The sequence below is a fragment of the Engystomops pustulosus genome, chromosome 8 (assembly GCF_040894005.1).
Source record: "Engystomops pustulosus chromosome 8, aEngPut4.maternal, whole genome shotgun sequence".
Lineage (NCBI taxonomy): Eukaryota > Metazoa > Chordata > Amphibia > Anura > Leptodactylidae > Engystomops > Engystomops pustulosus.
This window is the reverse complement of record NC_092418.1, coordinates 17094991-17116916: the sequence shown is the minus strand read 5'-3', so window position 1 is coordinate 17116916 and position 21926 is coordinate 17094991. Positions and strand designations below refer to the sequence as shown.

At 44.9% G+C, this 21926-nt stretch overlaps 1 protein-coding gene across 3 annotated transcripts in view; it reads left to right on the top strand.

Moving 5' to 3' along the window:
• The window catches only part of CACNA1H (calcium voltage-gated channel subunit alpha1 H), a 308384-nt gene that overhangs the window by 42434 nt on the left and 244024 nt on the right, over positions 1–21926 (top strand). The window lies entirely within an intron of this gene.

Below are 21926 nucleotides of genomic sequence, written 5' to 3'. Positions count from 1 at the left end.
ATGGTTAATAACAGCACTTACTATAAATCTGGTGACTGACAGATGATGTCGTGGATCAGAGGAGACTCTTTTCTTCTTTTACATGGCCTCCATCTCAGCTTCTTCCAGCCATGGCTCATCTCTGCAGATTTAGCTTCATATAAATTTTAGCAACTTCTTCACACAAATGTAATAGTATTCTGCTTCTTCCAGAGAGATCACTATCATCGCCTACTGTAGCCAATAAGATAACAGTGCCACCACAGAAACCAGTATTGTAATGAGGCCCCCACAGTTGCCACTATAGTTACAGGGCCCCCACAGTAGCCAATATAGTTACAGTTCCCCCACAGTAGCCAATTGTTAACTGTCCAATATAGTCACAGAGGATCCACTGTAGCCAATATAGTTATAGAGGTCCTACAGTAGCCTATAAAGTAACAGTGTCCCCTCAATAGCTTTTATAGTTCCAGTGCTCCCACAGTAGCCAATGGTCACAGAGCCCACCCAGTAGCTTTCATGGTGCCTAGTCCCAGTACCCTTCACAGTAGTCAAGGGGCACCACAGTAGCCAATATAGTTACAGTGGCCCCACAGTAGCCAAAATAGTTACCGGGGACCCGCAGTAGCCAATACATTCACCTTGGTCATACCAAAGCCAATACAGTAACAGTGCCCCCTCAGTAACTAATATAGTCAAAGTTCTAAGTCCCAGGCCCCCCCTTCTCACTGTAATCATACATATATACATATACACATTAACTCAACCAGCAGAATAGTGAGTTCAGCTTTGTAGTATATTAATGTCACATATTAATGTAGAATTCGTCTGTAAATGGACGGGGCTTTACAAGGACGCTTTGGCGCTGCATTCTATATAAATATTGTATGTGACCCCTCACTTCTCTCCCCCTTTGCCTCTTTAGCAGAGGTCAGGTGTGGTCTGGCAGCATTGGCATGCGGATAGTTAATAGTTGGCCGCTTGCAGCATATGCTGTGTGTGTTCTGCTCTGTGGGATTGCGCTGCAGGAGACTCGCCGCCTCTTACATGATTCAAGATGCCTTGGGCCCTGTGAATAGCTGCAGAATATTCCTTGTTACATCAAACATTACAAAGGATTCCAGGATTCACCTGCCATTAAAGGGAAGAACGAGCTGCGAGAGGCTGAAATCTGCCGGTAATTGTATAAAGTTGTCAAGGCTGGGAATAAATCCACCTCCCCCACCCCCCACATGACCCGCACACCCGCTGCAGGTTCTGATTATTTTTTGCAGACAAGTCAAATGTCTAAGATGTGTGTATTCCATATAGAAGTATCAGAAATGTAGCAGTAACCAGATAGTCATCAGCGAGATTCATCTGGTGATCCCTATCCTTAGATTAGGGGTGCGACTCCCGGCATTGGCCATGTGGGCATAGAGGTCCTATCCTTGATATGACACAATTTCTCCTATTATGTGCTCTAATGATAAGCGTTGTAAGAGATGTGTGGCGGCTGCTTATCTCAACTAGCTCTCCATACATTTGTATAGGTGTAATGAGGTCATGGTCCGGGAGAGGTCGACCAGCACCCATAGATGATCACTCCTCCAGCATCCGGCCTGTAGCACCCCTTCTCCTCACACAGGTCCCAGGACTTCCTAGAAGACATCTATACATGAGATGGAAACCCTATTATATGCTGCAGACAGATGGCAGATTATCAGTGCGGAATGGACACTCGCTCTAATTACCGGGCGCCTCTGGAGGCCACGCGCCTGTCATGCACAACTACCCATTAGGACTTGGGGGTTTAGTAGGAAACACTAGATTTCGGGGAGGTTTTCAAATAGATTTGAGCCAATAATTAAAAGCTGCAGAGAAAAAAATATTAAATTCTTCGGGATGATGGGGGAAAAGATCAGCAGGAGGGAGGGGGCAAAAGAAGGAAATAGCAGGTAGAGTGATGCTGCAGGGATTGAAAGGGTCGGAAAATGAAGGGAGTTAGAGAGAAGATGGTGCAGGAGAAGTGAAGCTGCAAGAGGAAGGGGATCACAGCAAAGGAGAGTGGGCTGAAGAAGGGATAGTGCAGGAAGAAGAAGGGCTAGTGCAGGAGGAAGAAGGGCACTGCAGAAGGGAGGGTGCAGGAGGAGGCAGGGGCAGAAGAAGGCAACTGCCGGTGGAAGAAGTAAATGGCGGGTAGAGTGATGCTACAGGGGATTGAAAGGGTCAGAATGAAGGGAGTTAGAGAGAGGATGGTGCAGGAGAAGTTGCAAGAGAAAGGAGAAAACAGCAAAGAAGAAGGGGCTGAAGAAGGGAGGGTGCAGGAGGAGGTAGCGGCAGAAGAAGGCAACTGACGGTGGAAGAAGCCTTCTCCACAGAAGAGGAGAAGGGTCTGAAGAAGAGATTGTGGTATAGGAAGAAGGGCACTGCAGGAGGGAGGGTCAGGAGGAGGCAGAAGATGGGCAACTGCAGGTGGAAGAAGGGCACAGCAGAGATGAGGGGGCAGAAGAAGGGAATGAAAAAAATAGAAAGTTAGGGAACAGGAATCTACAGAGAGAAGCAAGAGGAGGATGGAGACAGAAGAGGCAAGGTACAGATGGGGCAAAGGAAAGTTGCAAGGGGGGGCAATTGAGTAAGTGCTAAAGGAGGGAAGGTTACAGGAGAAGGGCAGGTACACTAGGAGGGAGGGGGAAGAAGAAGGGCGGTACACTAGGAGGGAGGGGGCAGGAGAAGGGCAGGTACACTAGGAGAGAGGGGGCAGCAGAAGGGCAGGTGCACTAGGAGAGAGGGTGCAGAAGTAGGGCAGGTTCAGTAGGAGGAGCAGGATGGGAAAAGGGCAGGTTTGGTAGGAGTGAGCGGAAAGGAGAAGGGCAGGTTCAGTAGGAGGGAAGGTGCAGGGGAAGGGTATGTTCAGTGGGAGGAATTGAGCAGCGGAAAGGCGGGTTCAGTGGGAGGGAAGGGGCATTTAAAGGGTAGATTAAGTAGGAGGCAGGGGGCAGTTGATGGGCAGATTCAGCAAGAGGGAGGGAGCAGGAGAAGGGCAGGTTCAGTAAGAGGGAGGGGGCAGGTTCAGTAGGAGGGAGGAACAGGAGAAGGGCAGGTGCCGCAGGAGGGAAGGAGCAGGAAACCTAATAATAAAGATTGTTTAGGGCAGGAGAATTTCTGACGTCTCCTCTTGGTAGAAGAAACAAGCGATGTCTTGATTTTTGCCCCCTGGTGACCTTTTGGGAAGATTCCCAGCCGTATCTATTATAGGATCACGCGACTTTTCCTCTTAGAATTTCACATTCAAAAATAAAGATCATAAGACGATCCCTTAAATGGCTGGAGAAGGATGCGAGTGATTTCCTTGTTAGTGTCCTACATATCTCTGGTTACGTGGGATTGTCTGATGTGATGGACATCTGGCCCAAAGTCATAAACCTCAGATCCACAACAACCAGAATGGCCGCCGCACCCCATGAGAGGCCTCACTGTATACATGACAGACCATGGAGAAGCCTCTACATGTCCACTCTGCATCTATTCACTGCAGGAATGTTGGGATCAAGGAAGTTTTATGACAGCCTGGATTTATGATGGTTAAGGACAGCCTGTATTTATTAACAATTAGGACAGCCTGTATATAGGGGTTTAGGATGGAGTGTAGCTAGGAAGTTTTAGGACAGCCTGTATTTAGGAAGTTCTAGCTGAGCCTTGTCTTCATAGTTTTACGGCAACCTGCATTTATGGCATTTTAAGACATCCTGTATCTAGGTAATTTGTGGTCCGCCTATGTCTAGGTACTTTTAGGACAGTCCTTCTCTAATAAGAATGAGAACAGCCTGTATATAGGAGATTTAGGACAGCTTGCATCTAGAAAGTTTTAGGACAGCCTGTATTTAGAAAGTTTTAGGACAGCCTGTATATAGGAAGTTTAAGGACATGCTATATTTAGGATTTTTTAGAACAGCCCGCATCTTTGTAGATTTAGGGCAGCCTGTATCTAAGGAAGTTTTAGGTCATCCTTATCTAGATAGTTTTATGACAGCCTGTATTTATGATGTTTTAGGACAGTCTATATCTAATTACAATTAGGACAGCCTGTATATAGGGGGTTTTAGGACAGCCTGTATATAGGGGGTTTTAGGACAGCCTGTATATAGGGGGTTTTAGGACAGCCTGTATTTAGGAAGTTTTAGAACAATCTGCATTTAGGAAGTTTTAAGACAGTCCATGTTTAGGATGTTTTAGGACGGCCTGTATCTAAAATGTTTTTGGAAAGCCTCTATCTAGAATGTTTTTGGAAAACCTGTACCTAGGATGTTTTTGGAAAACCTGTACCTAGGATGTTTTAGGACAGCCTGTATCTAGGATGTTTTAGGACAGCCTGTATCTAGGATGTTTTAGGACAGCCTGTATCTAGGATGTTTTAGGACAGCCTGTATCTAGGATGTTTTAGGACAGCCTGTATCTAGGATGTTTTAGGACAGCCTGTATCTAGGATGTTTAGGACAGCCTGTATCTTGCTAGATTTAGGACAGCCTGTATCTTGCTAGATTTAGGACAGCCTTTATCTTGCTACATTTAGGACATTCTGTATCTTGCTAGATTTAGGACAGGCTGTATCTTGCTAGATTTAGGACAGGCTGTATCTTGCTAGGTTTAGGACAGGCTGTATCTTGCTAGGTTTAGGACAGCCTGTATCTTGCTAGATTTAGGACAGCCTTTATCTTGCTAGATTTAGGACAGCCTGTATCTTGCTAGATTTAGGACAGGCTGTATCTTGCTAGATTTAGGACAGCCTTTATCTTGCTACATTTAGGACAGCCTTTATCTTGCTAGATTTAGGACAGGCTGTATCTTGCTAGATTTAGGACAGCCTTTATCTTGCTAGATTTAGGACAGCCTGTATCTTGCTAGATTTAGGACAGCCTGTATCTTGCTAGATTTAGGACAGCCTGTATCTTGCTAGATTTAGGACAGCCTGTATCTTGCTAGATTTAGGACAGCCTGTATCTTGCTAGATTTAGGACAGCCTTTATCTTGCTAGATTTAGGACAGCCTGTATCTTGCCAGATTTAGGACAGCCTGTATCTTGCTAGATTTAGGACAGCCTGTATCTTGCTAGATTTAGGACAGCCTGTATCTAGAAACCTTTAAAACAGACTGTACTTTTTTGTATAGTTAAGTTTAAGGCTAGCTTGTATCTGGGCAGGTTTAGGACGGCCTGCAGCAGTATTATTACATCGGACAGATACACAATGTATACACAATTACAGATGTACATGCAACACCCCTGCCGATGCAAGGCAGAGGGGTTGTTGCGAATACATCCCACCATGTAGCTTGCAACCTCTGTGGAGTCTGATCAACCCCACAGCAGGTCACTACACAACACGGGGAATACTGCAGCAGTAGATCCTGCCTGGTAAGGCAGGAGTCAATTGTTTAATGTGATGTCATTCCATCAGCCAATCACATCTGTTATCATATTGTATCTGTAAGCTGGGATGCAATTGGAGAAGTAACCACCACCTGACCAGTGGGAGTAATAAAACCCCTGGTCGGGAAAGTTCTAGAGATCAATTGAGTCAGTCAGCAGGACAGACCAGAGCAAGAGAGCTCAGCTCCCTGCCTGAGTGGAGTGAGTTAGTTAGTGAGAGAAAGGGGTATCATCCTACCTTCAAGGGTGATATCTGAAGCAACCCAGGACAAGCTGAAGCATCCTACTAGGACACAGCTATCTCCCAGCCTGCCCTTGCATCCAAGCTGGTGATCAATCCCTGTGGTTCCCTCTCCAACTGCATCTCCAGCATTCTACCATTTGTCAAGTTTCGTTTGGCACGTTATCTACTGTTCCTGTCGGTTCCAATAAAGAACTGTAAGTTACTTTTGTACAACATCTGCCTTCATCTGGTCCCTGCTACTACGGCTGTCACCATCACGGGCACCCTATCCACCACACAGAGACTCATACTCCAGATCCCAAAGGGTTGCCCCAGGGAGAACTACTCCCCTCTCCCTCATCATTTCTTGCCAACACCACCCTGCTGGAGACCTACCAGGCTGTAGGACAGCCCTCTAGTCCCCATACCAAGCACCGTGACCACAGCGCGCCCAATGCTGCACTAGCCAGCCACTGTATTCTGGGCCCCGTCTGCCTCCAGGCCCCCAAAGAAAAGGCTAGGCCTTGGTGGGGGATGTTGCATACACATCGGGCATTCCCCTATATACTCACCACCGTGTAATAATCTGATATTCCACTGTAGCTGCCGCCTTCTCTTGCGGATAATTGTATGGAAATCATTCTGACTGTTTATGTGTAATTACTGCTAATTATGAAGTGTAATTAGGATGCATGATATGTCTCTAATAAGTGTCATGTGATCACTCACTCTCAGCTACGAAGGAAAGCTCAGTGTACATCACCTTCCTGCAATACCTTCCGCAGAAGATAGGGGGCGCCATAGCAATTATTAAAATTATGGGTCCAGTAAACAGAACCTCCAGGGCTGGACCTTCTCTTTTCAAGACCCCCCAATGCATCTGTATAGTCTGCCACTATATTATGTTGTCCCACTTTATTAAAGTATAGTATAGTTATGAAGATGGACACCCCCTTTAAGTTTGCTTTACAATATCTGAATCCCTATTATGTGAGGTTTTCAACCCCCAATTGATCACAGCCACAAAACCTCCCAGAAACACTCACTTAAACCCCACCCCTATCATGCTAAGCCACACCCACTTGTCAAAGAAGGAGCAGAACCTGTTTAAAATCATTCATAAGTGTAGTATGTGGTGTGAACCTTTTTTAATAGTAGATTTAGTAAATTTTTTTATACACTGACACAAACCCCACCCTATCAGGGTGTATTTTGAGGGACAGTCCTTAGAATTAAACCAATATGTGTATGGTAGTCGTAGTCAGAGTTACATAAGACAAGCCTATGGAGCATAGAGGGGCAGTCTATTGCATTGTACATAGATCTAATTGTAAGTACTACAATTCTGCATTGAACTGAAAGTGGGTGTGGCTTCCTTAAAGGGACAGTACATATTTGTATACTTTAAAGAATCTAGCAGCAATCCAGTAACAGTTCTATAACAGATGAGTTTGTCGCTATTGACTATTAACTGATGCGTTTTACAAGCTTTTGGTGACCATATATGCCGGAGAAGTGCAAGAATGTGAGATAATCTGCGGCCTTATCAGGTGCTGCCACTATGGAGGAGATTATATGTGAGGCCCTGTCCTGCAATCTCATCCAAGGCTCCTAAGTGACTCCGGAATGAGATAAAGTAACCCTTAAAAGTAGCGCAAGTTCCATCATTGTATAACGCTCCTTATATGGTGGTGCCATGATTTTAGGAATTTTTTTAATAGTTGTCCATTAGCTCCTCCCCCAAGTTCTAGAATAAAAATGGGAAAAATTTAGAGCCGTTATTTTGCCTCCTAATGATTTCCGAGGGAAAAAAAAAATATGCTAAGCAACGCGTTTCGAGCCCAGAATACTGAATAGCGGCCGTATTCCGTACATTTTCCATAAATTAGTTCTATCCCGCGTGTGATGTGTAACATCTATTTTCCTGGTCATTAGTTTTCGTTTTAAAAACACCGCAGTGTAATGACGGAGCTCATCATCGATTATCACCGGTGGATTTTAATCATGTAAAAAATAATAAAAACCCAGCGGGGAGCGCGGCGTTAAATGGGAATATATTATTTAAGAAGGGGATGTCATTAAGAGATTCATTTACTTATATATTATATATGTGTGTGTATGGGATAGGAACCAGTATAAAACATTAAAAATATATATATATATATATATTAAAAAGAAATACAAATATAGTAATAAAAACCCATCATGGGGAACAGATGAAATGGGAACTTATTACTTAAGAAATTATGTCATTAAAGAATAAATTAACTCAAACATAAGCAGTAAATATTGTGGAACCGGTACAGTATTTAGAATTTAGAAACAAAAATGATAAAGAAAACTAGTAAGGGGGTGTTACCAGAGCCCCTACATGCAGCAGATTCACAGGCTGTTACACTGTCTTCCCTTCTTCCTCAGAACTTCACCTATCTCACTTTATGATGCAATCTCACACAGTAGGGGAAGTGCTCCTGCTCAGTGTAACAGCTGCAGAATGGAAAGGCTCTGGTAACACCCCCAGAGCATAATTTTAAAAGTTGATTTTAGAAGGAAGGAGGCCATGGATAACAAATATAAGAAGATTTCCACAGTCACAGTCCCTGGATCTATGAGTAAGGCCCGTTCCCCACTTGCGAGTGTGATGCGATGAACTCGCATCACACTCGCAACGCAAGCTGCCGGGAACGCACGGCCTGAACGCTGCACCGCGGGAGTGAACTGACATGCTGAGTTCACTCCCGCGGTGCAGCGTTCAGGCCGTGCGTTCCCGGCAGCTTGCGTTGCGAGTGTGATGCGAGTTCATCGCATCACACTCGCAAGTGGGGAACGGGCCTAACTGTCCCTGATTTTCCATGGTGGAAAAAAATCTAATCAAATATTATAATTAAGAAACAAGTGGCTGATCCCTCCCCCGAGGAGTCGCTGCGCAGGAGGGACACAACTCTACCTGAAGGAAGAGGCCATGAAGAGGACACCAGGTGCTTATAAAGGGACACAGACACTTTATGCAACTTTTTGAATATGAATTTTTTTCCAAAAGTTGCTCAAAATCACAAAAAAATTATAAAAGAGGGAATATTACTGTAATGGGTTAATAGTATTTAATAGTATTTAAGTATTACATGACATTCTAGACTGAATAATCCAAAAATAATCCTTTTAATGGTGGGAACAGGGGGTCAGTACTTACACACTGGCCCCTAAATTAGTAACAAAGGGTGGGGACCCCTCACTACAAGTAATGTACTGCATCATATATTAGGATAAACAGTCCAAAAATCAAAACTTTATTAAGGGTGTGAATACTTATGCATTGGACCCTGGAACATTTTTTTTTTAAAAACATGAATCCTTGTAAGTCTCCCCTGAAGTCTTCTCATCCTCATTGCTGGTTGAGTATGAATCTAATAATATCCCTTTAATGCAGAGATTTTTTTTTTCCTGTAATAAGAACGCCGTCTTTTGTTTTTTTCCAGTGGTGACATTTGCAACAATATTTCTTTGGGAAATCAAATAATCTGACGCCCGTGGCAGTGAATGAGACACAGAAGCTCCCAGGGACAGTGTGGTAATTTTGCATGAGATGGAGCTCGGTGAGAGTGACAATAGGATGATGCGAATGGATGGGAAGAGGAGCGAAGGCCACTGGGAATGTGCTCATGGTACAACGCAGTGTTTCTCTGCACCATATCATTAAATTGCAGAGGGGAGGAGGGGAACCAGCAACCAAAAACTTGCCTTTTTTTGGCGTGGGGTTACCTTTAAGGGGGACATGTCAATAGGTCCACAGTGCTTAATAAGATAATGCATCTGATAGACACTGACCCCCTGATTAATTTGGTGTTTGTTTTTTAAAAATCCGTCTACCCCTTCAATAGATATGGCCGCTAGAAGTTAAAAAAAATTACATAATAGTCAAGGAGGTGGTAACATTTTATCTTCTTCGGGGGTGTGTCTATATGTAAAAGTTCACCACCTCGTTGGCTAACAAGTCCTAATTCACACATGAACTTCCGGAAGCCATATCTTTTGAACGGCTGGACGGATTTTAATAAGACAAACGCCAAATTGATCACGGATGCAGCGGCTTTCACCTGGGGTAAGTCTTATAGCTTTCTGATGAGTCTTCTTCATCTCTCTATTTTACGAAATTGACCTATAAGTCATTTTTGGAACCAAGTACATGTCAAAATATAAACCACTTGAGCCCGAAACCTCACCATATTTTAGGATCCTGGATTGAGTAAAGACTTAAGAAATTGCTATACAGGCGGTCCCCTACTTAAGAACACTCGACTTACATACGACCCCCAGTTACAAACGGACCTCTGGATATTGGTAATTTATTGTACTTTAGTCCTAGGCTACAATAATCAGCTATAACAGTTATCAAATGTGTCTGTAATGAAGCTTTATTGTTAATCCTGATTCTTATGACAACCCAACATTTTTAAAATCCAATTGTCACAGAGACCAAAAAAGTTCCGGCTGGGATTACAATAATAAAGTATACAGTTCCGACTTACATACAAATTCAACTTAAGAACAAACCTACAGACCCTATCTTGTATGTAACCCGGGGACTGCCTGTATTTGTTTCTTGTGTGGCAGATATCAAGCGCTCCTTGGAGCATTATAAGTTATTATAAGTTAGTGGCTTTTTATATGGGGTTCACTTGGAAATCCCAGTGTCCCAGGATGGGGGCTCATTCTGTGGCAGTCATGACGCTGCCAGCTTTTTGTTATGATGTAGCATCCAGGGGTGACAGCTTATTAGCTCTGTGTAGATGTTCAGGTGCCAACCAGACCCTGCCAATAAACCGCGCAGTGTAAATAATCCTGACATAGTCAAGGGCAAGTCTCCGGCGTAAACCTGGCATCTATAAAACCTCCAGACACCGGGGTTCCTGCTCATTTTATTACTTTTAAATAAATCTAGTTTTATGGGTGTCAAGTAGAAACAAACTGAGTTGCCGAGGTACCCGGTGCCTCGCGCCTCGGTGACATCAACAGGGGCCTTAAGGCTTAATGTATTGAACCTATGCCAGCACATTGGCCGGTGTAACCGAATATAACCGTATATATTACGAGACATCAATATAAATAAGTGTATTGTGTGGTATGAGTTATGTGTATAGTGTATGTATGAGGTATTACGTGCCTCATGCCTCTGAGGTACCATCAGCAGCTACTGAGTTTGCATGTTATTTCAGGGGATGAAGAGGTTGAGGAGGCGACCATTAAAGCCTTACTTTAAACCTTCGTAGCCAACTCGTAGGGTCCTGTAAATAACGATGATTAGCGGCTCCCACCTGAACCTCGCCGCTAATCCCCCTCCCCACCAAGTGCCAGCTCTTCAGATTAATCCGCAGCTTATTCCGCTAATAATTTGCCGCTTTATTCCAGTATATTTTCTTGTAGCCGCACGGCGCCTCGCACATGGTGCAAAGAAAAATCAAATAAAGGCAGGCAAAAAGTTGGGGGGAAAAAAAGTTACAGAAATTTTGGGATTTTCTTGTAAAATATACTTGATAGTGTTCCCAGAATTTGAGTAAGCGGCTGTGCGGAGGCGGGGTTTACATCTCCAACATTTTCCACCATAACGGCGGCCATATTGGTTGTCCCCCAACTTTCAGACTTCTACACCAGACCATGGACCAGGCCTCAGACTCCTGACCAGAACACCAAGACAGACCTCAACTCAAAGCCCAAGACCCCAAAGCAAACCCACAAGACAAACTGAAGTTCAGGTGTCTAATTTAGACCCCTGACCAGTCCCCTAAAATCGATCCCCGATCCAACCGTTGAAGGACATCTACCGTCAGATAACCTGATGGTAGGTGTCCATACTCACCTTCCCGCTGCATGCCGAATGGCAATAAGCTTCTTGTGTCATATTTTAGAATGCCCTTTATAACATATGCAAATGAGCCTGATGGCTCCGCCCATAATTTATGCACACCCCCTTCCCGTCCGATTGACAAGCCCACACTATGACATCACCGCTGCTATTGTCCTGCTATGCGTCCATAGATGAGACCCCAAATAAAGCCCAAGTCAGACCTCTTGTAAAGTAATTCAGACAACAGGACAGTCCCCTAAATCAATTCTCTCTTTTTTTGGTTCAGACCTCAAACCAGTCCTTAAAATTTAGACCCTACCACAACTCCATATCAGTATACAAAATAGACCTCATACCTAAAGCAGACTTAAGACCGTGACCTTATCGGAGCCTAAATTAAACCTAGACTTAAAAATCAGACACCACACCCCAAAAGCAAAAAGACACGAGACACCTAAGGCCACAAACCAGACCCCAAATCAAACTCAAGACTAAAACAGATTACAGACAACGCTCCTAAATCAGACCCCAAACCAAACCCCTAAACGTAGCCATCACTGTCAGTACACAGTACCAGTACTATAGTCCAGTAATGGCCAGAGAGGGCGCTATACTGTGCAGCGGGATGAGTATATACCTGACCGTGTCACAGCGCCAGGGGGGAACCTTTGGGCACAATATCCCGGATAGAACAAGGATCACTGCGGTGGCCATTTTTGGATCTCTTGGAAAAAAATAAAGTTGTCGTCAATATTTAATGTAAGACGACGAGTTTGTGGCGAGGTCTGGAAGTCGTCAGGTCGCAGTCAGCCAGATGAATGCAATTTCACGTTTTCTATAGGATCTAAAAATATCACTTTATGGGAAAACCTTCCCGAGAGGAGGACGGCAGCAGCAGGCACGTCCGGAGTCACATCACCATTAATGGAGACTTGTAGGGAAGAAGACTTTTAAAGGGGAAGTCAGTTTAAAGGGATTTCACACTTCTTGTTACCTAAAAACACCCAACCCTTGCGTTTTACTGTGTAGGGCTTAAAAGGAACCTGTCAGCAGTTTAGACCATAGAGCAAAAGGATTTATATTCCACACTGCTGTGCTCGGAGGCCTCTGAACTGAACACTTTCAGAAGATGTCACCCAGCTTTCCTTCCGCCCTGGCCCTGTGCCCTTGGCACATCGTTTGATTAGAGTCCATTCCTGTTTTTTCTCCTGCTGTCGGTCTTCACTGCTGTCCTCGCATTGTACTCATCAATCAGGAGGATCGGCAAAGCTTAGTGAGAGCAGCAGAGCGTGGAATTATGGGAAGTGAATCCATAGGTGACCATCAGCTATAGAGGAAAGAGCAGCAAATTGTGAGCAATGAACAGTATAAGCAGCATATGTGCCGCGCCGGATAAACAGCAACATCTCCGCTCGTGTGATTGAGTCGTGTATAGGTTGGCACGGTGCCCGGCCTATAGATGTATACTGCCAACATGGTGCCCGCGGCTGGAAGAGACCTCAGCTGTAATGCAGTAGATTGCAATGTAATAATCCGAATGATCACATCTGCCAATCAGGGGTCGGGCTGCCCACCTGGGGGTATTGACTCTTTAGATGCCCACATCGGCCAGGTGGGATGGTATCCGAAGACCTGGAGCCAAGATCTAAGCCAGTACACAAAGGGTGCGTTAGGGTTTTTTTTGGATATGACACCTGGTTACCCCTTGTACTAAATTTCTGGGGTCCTGAGAATGGTGTATGCTGCGCCCCTTGCCCTGTACTTCAGTGCTAGGTGCCCCTGGATGGCACTGGTATAGGGCTACACTGCTGTTCTCTCCAGGACACATGGGTGTGATGGTGGCGCCACTGAGTCATGACTTGATCTTCCATGGTCTCATACCACTTGTAGACCACGATGTACCACACAACGTCCATCACTTAAAGGGGTATTCCAGATGTGCCTACAAGTCTTAGATGATCTGTAAGGTTTCTTTTCTCTATATGAAGGAACCAGAACCGTAAGCGATAAATTATGAATAGGTTCTGGTACCGATCAGCCCAATGCCCATTACTTTTTTGGGGTAGCACAGAAGTTGCAGTCACTCCTGGGCACAAAAGCCTTAGGTGTCCATAAGGAGAGAAGTAAAATATATAAGGGGGCCCATGTACAGAATTTGGCCCTGTAGCCCCTAGTTACCCCACTGGGGTATTTAAGTAGTTTTAGGACTGTGGGGGAACACAGATGTCAGATCCTCACTGATCAGAAGGCATTCTGAAAGTAAAGTTTCAGAGTTGTAATCTATACAGGGGCCCCCTTTCTAGAACTAATTTATTCATATCCCCTAAGGACCTAGGACCCAGGTGTGACTGCCCATTAAGTTACACAATGTCCCTCTAAGCTAATGGCATTGTGGAGGTCACCCTAATCTGCAAGAGGTTGAAGCCTATCAATGACCATTGCAGTGTGAGGCACCGCCATGGGGTCACCGGAGACCCCTTCTACAGCTTGCAGACAATAAAGCACAGTGTCTGACATGTTTTGGGCTCTAATGGAAGGTCCATCTGTCTCCTGCCATGGTTTATCAATCTAAAGGTCAATTGAAGATCTGAATCCCTACATTGGGGGCGATCTGGGGTGTAAGTCACCTGTAATCCTCCGATCTGATCCCGAGCCTCCGCCGCCTTTCATCCTCCTCCCGGAACACTAAATTCTTGTCTGTCTCAGTAATTTCTAAGCAAACTGCAATTCACGATACCGGAGCAGTTACCTGTCACGCTGAAGTTATTCTGCAGAATGATGGCCCCGGGCTCTATGGAAACCTGGATCCGAGATGTCGACTCCTCTTAACATCTGGAGATGCCTGCCAAACACGCCAGTGGCAGCCGAGACACAAAATATCTGAGAGCTAAACACACACAGCAAAATTGTTTACTGGGAAAACATCTTCTCTACATTAGATCAAGTGTTTTATGGTCCTAAGCATAGACATCCCTTTAAGATCTCTGCTTGCTCTCAGTGAATAGAGACCCTCTTATCTCCATAAATCCAACCACAGACTTAAATTCAGTTATATTCAATCTAGACAACTCTCTAGATTGAAGAACACACTTCTGGAGGTTTGGTACAATGTATCAGTCTCTCTATTCCATTTTTCCAATTTCTGGTGAATTTTAAAGTGTAATTTTGCATTTTACAAAATGTCAGCACTTCAAATCTATGGAGTAATCGGAGTCATTTTGCAAATTGTTTGCTTTGTGGTTTTTGGACCGTTTTTGAGTTATTCCCATTTGAATTCTCAGTTTGATTGAGAATTTATGAATTGAGAAATTTTATTTCTCCCACAATTCTTTGTTCTCTGGTCAGAAGAAATCAGAAGAGTTCTGTATATAGTTGTAGATGTGAATTGTTCCCGGTATGTAGCAATTTTCCTATGATCTGTTGTTATCTTTATGTAAATGAGTTTCTCTGTGCACTGGGGCGGGGCCTGGTGTACTGGTCCTATACAGCTCTGCCCTTCTATGCCTCCCATAGAAATAATGGGACAGATTTACTTACCCGGGCCATTCGCGATCCAGCGGCGCGTTCTCTGTGGTGGATTCGGGTCTTCCGGCGATTCACTAAGGTAGTTCCTTTGACGTCCACCAGGTGTCGCTGCTGCGCTGAAGTTCGTCGGAGTCCACTGAAGTTCACCAAGCCAGGCCGGGTGCAGGTAAGCGCGTGTCCAGCGACACATTTTTTTTAAAAACGGGTTTTCCGACGGCCATGCCCCCCTGATTTCCGTTGCGTGCATGCCGGCGTCGATGCGCCACAATCCGATCGTGTGCGCCAAAAACCTGGGGCAATTCAGGGAAAATCGGCGCTAAAAGGTAAAATTCGAGTAAAACAACGTAAAAACGTGATTCGGGCCCTTAGTAAATGACCCCCAATGTATAGAAAGAAGAAAACAGGTGCACCAGCAAGCATGGCTTTGCCCACAGTGCATGAGATAGGGATGTCATTTACTCTGTATCCGGGGAATAGAAATGGGATAAGGTATACTTGGTATATTTACTTATAGCAGAGAGAGATCCCCTTTAAATCCTCCCCTACCCGTGTGTTGTACAAATAGTCACCCAGCCTCAGGGACCTTAAAGGGAACATATCACTGAACCTCCCTGATGAAAATTCTGCATCCCATTCGTAGGGCTCCAGCCTGGAGTGATTTCACTATAATCTATTATTTCAGCGCCCTTGGATATGACCTAGACCTGATCTGCCGCTTCACCTGCACCGCAATCCATTTAAAAAAACCGTAAAAAAATAATACAAACAGCAAAAATTCCGTCAAAATCTCCAATAAATTATACATAAAGGACAGAATTCATTAACCCCTCTCTGGGCGTCCTTCCCCTTTAAATAGTAGTCTCGGCTGCCTGCCCTCCAGGCGATAACTAGTTAATGGTGGATATAATAATGTTGTCCCGTATAACCCCGTTTTGCTTTATTGCTTTCATAATGTCTTGTAAGCATCTCCAGCGGGAAGGCAATAATTAAAAAAGAGAAAAAAAAATGATTCCTCCGACCCCCTTCCCCACCACCACGAGTGGTGCCCGGCTCCTCCGTGATGTGTCGTGTAGTCACATGCTAAGGGGGCGCCGTTGTGCCCATCAGCCATCAGTCATACAAGCGGAGGCTTATGGAAATAATGAGGCCGGCTGCGGAGTACGGATAGCGGCTCCCCCCCCCCCCTATCCCGTACTCCCAGGCGGCGTAAACTGCTTACTCAGGGAGACAACACTCGCAATTGACAGGTAATTGCCCGGGGCCAGGTAAAATTGCTTAAATCAGGCCCCCGACTAAACCAACGAGGAGATTGCTGGAGTAACAGTAACGGGGTCACATTACATCCGCACAGGGGGCATATCCATTATCCGTCACCCATCCCGTGCCCCCTGTCCTCGCCTGACTAAATATCGTAGTCTGGGTTGCACTGGGTTTGTTTAAAGGGGACATCCATATTTTTGAATGCTATTCCTAATCCATGGGACTGAAGGATCGGACCAGAGGTTAGAATTCACTTACCAGGTCCATGGATGACCAGTTCATACTGGGAACATGTTGGAGATACTCCCACCCAATCGTCACAAGTTGCTCAGATCCTCACTCTTGCTCATATTCCCGCTTCCACCAAATCCCCTTTAAGGAGATGCTGCCCTTCATACCCACCCCTGAGTAGACGTTAGTGTCATGATAAGTGAGATTATCAATATTATCCACTCCAGTGTTCCCTTTCGCGCCAATCTTCAGTGGGCGGGGCATTCCTATACTTTATTATTGACCGCTAATCCAGAAGTTTTCCCACACTTGTCAGTTTTCCTGAAATATCTGGGAGGGTTCTAGAAACAGGAAAGACTTACCAAGTTTATAGATCTACTGGGTGTTCCTAAAGCTGGAAAAGGGGGCAGTCCTGATGATGTAGAGGCGGTCTTGTTTACAAAAGTAGGAGGCCCCAATGACAAAAGGGGTCTGTTTTATGGATGGTAGGGGCAGGATTGGTAATTTAGGAGGTTGGACCAATGATGTGGGGCTGGTCCAAAGTATGAAAGACGAGGACTTGATAAAGTGGGGGTTGCCTTGTTTTCAAAAGTAGGAGGTCACAACGACAAAAGGGGTGTGTCCTATTGATGGTAGGGACGAGTTTGGTAATGTAGGAGGTTGGACCAATGATGTGGGAATGGTCCAAAAGTATGAAAGACGACGACTTGATAAAGTGGGGGTTGTCTTATTTACAAAAGTAGGAGGTCACAATGACTAAAAGGGGTGTGTCCTATGGATGGTAGGGGCAGGGTTGAAGATGTAGGAGGTTGGACCAATGATGAGGAGACGTTCCAAATTCTGAAAGACAAGGACTTCATGAAGTGGGAGCGGTCTTGTTGACAAAAGTAGGCTGTCCCAATGTGGAAAGGTGGTTCTGCTATTGATGGTAGGGGGTTGGGTTGTAATGTGAGAGGTTGGTCTTGTTGATATAGGGGTCGTCTACATAAGATGAGGGTGAAATGATATGGGGGTGGTCCTACAAAAGTAGGCGGTCCCATTGACAAACAGGTACTGTCCGAAGGGGCTTAGCTAAGGATTGAAGAGGTTGCTCTGACAACATGCGTATGGTCTTAATAATATATGGGTGGTCTCAATGATTTATGGAGAGGGCCTGATGACGAGGGGGTGGAGTTTCCTTAGAAACTTGGCAGTTTTTGGCAGTTATCATGGTTGATCATTGCCTTTACTGATTTTGTAGTGACCCTTCAGCTCCATTGGTTTGCCCGCCTTTCATGACCCCTAAGCTGTGTGCCGCCATATTGGACTTGATCGCGTCCCCCCTTTTTATCTTTTCACATGCTCCTGAGCTTAGCGGCTCTGGGAGTTGTTAGTATACAGATCCACATACCGAGGCGCGGTGGAATTTAGACATCCGTAGGACCCAGGAACACTCGGCATTCCTGGATAGCAGTGATGTACGGTTTGTATATGAATTCACAGTGTAACCAAAAAAAAAAAAAACGGATTAACCCTTCCCCTCCCAAACTCCTCCGCTCCGTGTGCTGTTCTTGTAACTTGTCTTTCGTGATATTAGTAGAAAATCATCACATTTTCAATTTTTTCATGTATTTAAAGTGTCTCTCTGCTTTTTACCAAATTTCACGGTTTTAATCTACCGCATAATCCGAGTCATTTTGCTAATCCTTTGCTTTATGGTTTTTGTACTGCTTTTGAGTTATTTCCTCTCAGATTCCGCTCTTCATTCCTATCCTGATCTGCTTCCTGCCGGCTGGAAACCTGGTCAGCTCCACCCACTGACAGTCATGTGACCGAATAGCCGAGCTGTAATTATGTAACAGTCATGCTCCCCATGTGTCAGTCTTTACTGTATTTCTGGAATTCTGTTCATATCAGATTGAAACACTGTATAAGCTCCATATCTATTTCCTATCTTATTAGTAGGATTGTCGTAAAACCCGTATAAGGAACAGCGGCGCCGAAGCAGCGCGAGCAAAATTTTCGTTAAATTTGTGCAAATGTATTAATATCCAAGCAATAATCAAGCACCGACTGCTCTGATATGAAGCTAGCCTCGGGGAGAAGTAGGAGATTTGTGTGGTACCTCACCGTTATTTGTGTCAGGGGTTAGGGCCCGGGGTGGGAGATGTGTCTCAGGGGCCCGGCGCTAGGGAATTATCCGCACTATGTACAGTATTATAACCTGTCAATCACGGATTAGCATTTAAATGCAGCATTATGCCTGGGAGCTGACTGCGAATCTCTGCTGCGGGATCCACAGCCCGCTGCGATATTACCCAGCATGCAATATTAATATGGGGGCCCTCTAAGAAAAGTAGTGTGCAGGGTGTCACCCCGGTCATATGTCACGATTCTGAAAAAAAAGAGTATGCGGCCGCCATGTTTGGAGGCAGATAATTGTTTAGGGAGTTCTGGGTAACGTGTTTGCTTTATGGCAGCTGAAAATGAGGGGTTAGTTTTGTAATCCTGCCTATCTAGTGTCCAGCAGTACAACAGACTGGAGGGCAACAGGACCCCTTATGTAAACCACCTGTAAGAGCACTTTAATAAATTACCTGTAACACAAATATCAGTAAACTTTAACTGTATAAGTAACTTCCAAATATGACAGACACTTCTTGCTGGGTGGAAAATCACACATTTTTGAGCTCTGGAAGCTGTATGACCAGTTGGACTCCCAGCTGGCAAGCCGGCCAACCGAGCAATCGCCATCTCAAATCTTCCACCATTCCGCCTGCTCTGACTTAAAATTAACTATAAAATACAAAGGTAAAACATTACAAAAAACATAACATCTCAATAACAGGGAGGGAGGGAGAGCTTGAAGGGGTATTCTCATCTGAGGATTCACATTCAGTTTCATTAATCTGACATATTTAAACATTTCTTCAATTAGATGTTATTAAAATTTTTTTACCTGTGTGAAGATAATTTCTCATAAATGTAGTCATATGCAGGGCCGTAAAGAGAGATGTAGAGAATATTGGTGAGCTGCCCTCTAGTCTTTACTTCACGGCCAAAAAGCGAGATGTCCGATATAGAAATTGTCATGGTATTGTCACTGCCTATCACTACGCCCGGACAGTTATGTAAGCAGACAGTTTTTCAGTTCCGGATGCTGGGAAAGCTGGGTGTCACCCTGCTTTCCCACTCAGACTGCTGCGTGGTATCTTCGACATCTCTCTTCTCACTTTTCTGGTTGAGGAAATTACAAATAAGAAGAGAGATTTCACCCGGAGAACGTTCTAGAAAGCAGCGGAACGGCGTCGGATCTGACAATCCCGCGTGTCTTGACAGACGTGAAATTCTCCTTACAAATTGTGTGGGGATGCGAGGTGCAGCAGGACAGGGGTGGGGGGGGGGGGGTGGAGGGTTTCTTTAAAAATAATGTCTGGTTGCTAGGCAACTATTGTCATCATCTGGGGAATTTATGAGGAAATTGCAGTGTTGAGATTTTAGGCGAGCGGCGATATTAACACCCGGTAATATTTATCTAATATTCCTCGTAGCGGCACAGAGCCGCCATGACCGCAGGCAGGTGACTGCCCGACTTAACCCTTCATGTACCTCAAGCTATTGGGATTTACAGATTAGAAGACAAGACTGCTTTGTTTACTTGCCAAAAACAGCACCACCTCTGTACACAGGTTGTGTGCAGTAGTGCAGCTCCACCCGATTTACATCTAGGATTTCCAGTCAATGGCCTATTCGTAGGATAGATTTGCCAATAGTATTCATTTTGGCCCTAGAAAAGGACATTTTGAGGGATTTCTGATTGGGCCTAGTGACACCCAAAACTGAGAGAAATCCCTCAGAATTCCCTCAAAAGTGACACAGAAAAGTGACAGAAATCCCTCAAAATGTCCTCAATAGTGACACAAAAGTGACAGAAATCCCTCAAAATGCCCTCAATAGTGACACACAAAAGTGACAGAAATCCCCCAAAATGTCCTCTTCTAGGGCCAAAATGAATACTATTGGCAAATCAGTCCTACGAATAGGCTATCGATTGGAAATCCTAGATGTTAATAGAGTGGATGACCAATCCTAAGGCCTAGTGACTAGGCCTTAGGATTGTTCATCTGTGTCAGGGTCCCCCAACCTGATTAACAAAATGGAGCCTCTGCGGTCCTCCCAGTAGTTCATCACATAGTGACACTCATAAATGTGTGACTAGGCCTGGTACTACAGCTCAACCCTGCCAAATCTGGCTCTCAGATGTAGTACCATGCACAGCCACACTAATATGGCTGTCACTGTAGAGGTATGACTGCCCCATTCTGTTGATTAGTGGAGGCCACAAATATGACCTCCTGTCATTGATAACCAGAGGTAAAACCGGTCCCTGGCTCCAATATAAAATCTGTATCAGAGCCTCAACCTATTATGTATCTAGGATAGTTAAGGGGTCAGGGCTCAGGATCTGTGTGATACCTCCCTCTAAAAATAGGTCATCAATGGAAAAAGATGGAAATCCCCTTGAAGATCTGACCTGGGTGACTACCAGTGAGTGTTGTAATGGCAGCCATATTGGATGTTACCAACCTTGAGAGAATTGTACTGTATAATTTGATAGGAGAGGGTGTGTTTTTCATGGTGGTGGACCCTCACCATGGAGAGTTCCTTGAAGATTAATCAAGTCGAGAGACTGAACGAGTTCCAGGCATGTCGTGGTTAATAGTTTTCGGTGTATGGCAGCTGCTTGTCATTAGAGGAACCAGCTGCTCCTTCAGAGCTGTAATCACAAGGATGAGGCCGGAATAAAGCCCAATAACAAGTACCAGAGCTGTTCCAGCGGCTGGCGAACCACAAGGCCCAGCATGGCCGAACCCTTAGTAACCAACTACTCTGTTTTCTGTGATGCCTCATTCTGTCTGTAGTGCCACAGCGCCAGTAATAAGGCTGTGGATATGCCTGGTACTGCAGCCTGTTAGTTGCAGTACCAGGCACAGCCACAACATAACGTATGGCCACGTCCCCATGTTACCTCAGGGATTTATCCCAACTATATGCTGTCTATATATAGGGCTGCGGGACTCTCTTGTGAAATAGCCCTCTAAGTGGGTGGGGCTGAGATAAATTTGCATAAATGTGGGTGTTCAAGCTGTCCCGCCATTGTGAATATAACTTTAAAGCAAGCAGAGATGGCGCAAAATTAGCAGCTGGAATCTGTACTGTGCCTTTAAGAGCAAGCAGTGAAATATCTATAGTATAGCAATGTATAGACAGCTGACCTCACGTAACCGTTACAAGACACCAAACCCTCAGCTGTCCTACACCAGGAAGATATCCGACATTTCTCACTAATCCTCACTAAGATTTGGGAATAGTCCTCCACCTGTCCATCTAGGTGGGTCCACACGCGTGGTCACAGAACGCCCACGGGGTCATTCACAGAGCAGCCGAAATCTGAACCCGGATATAACACAAGACAAGTG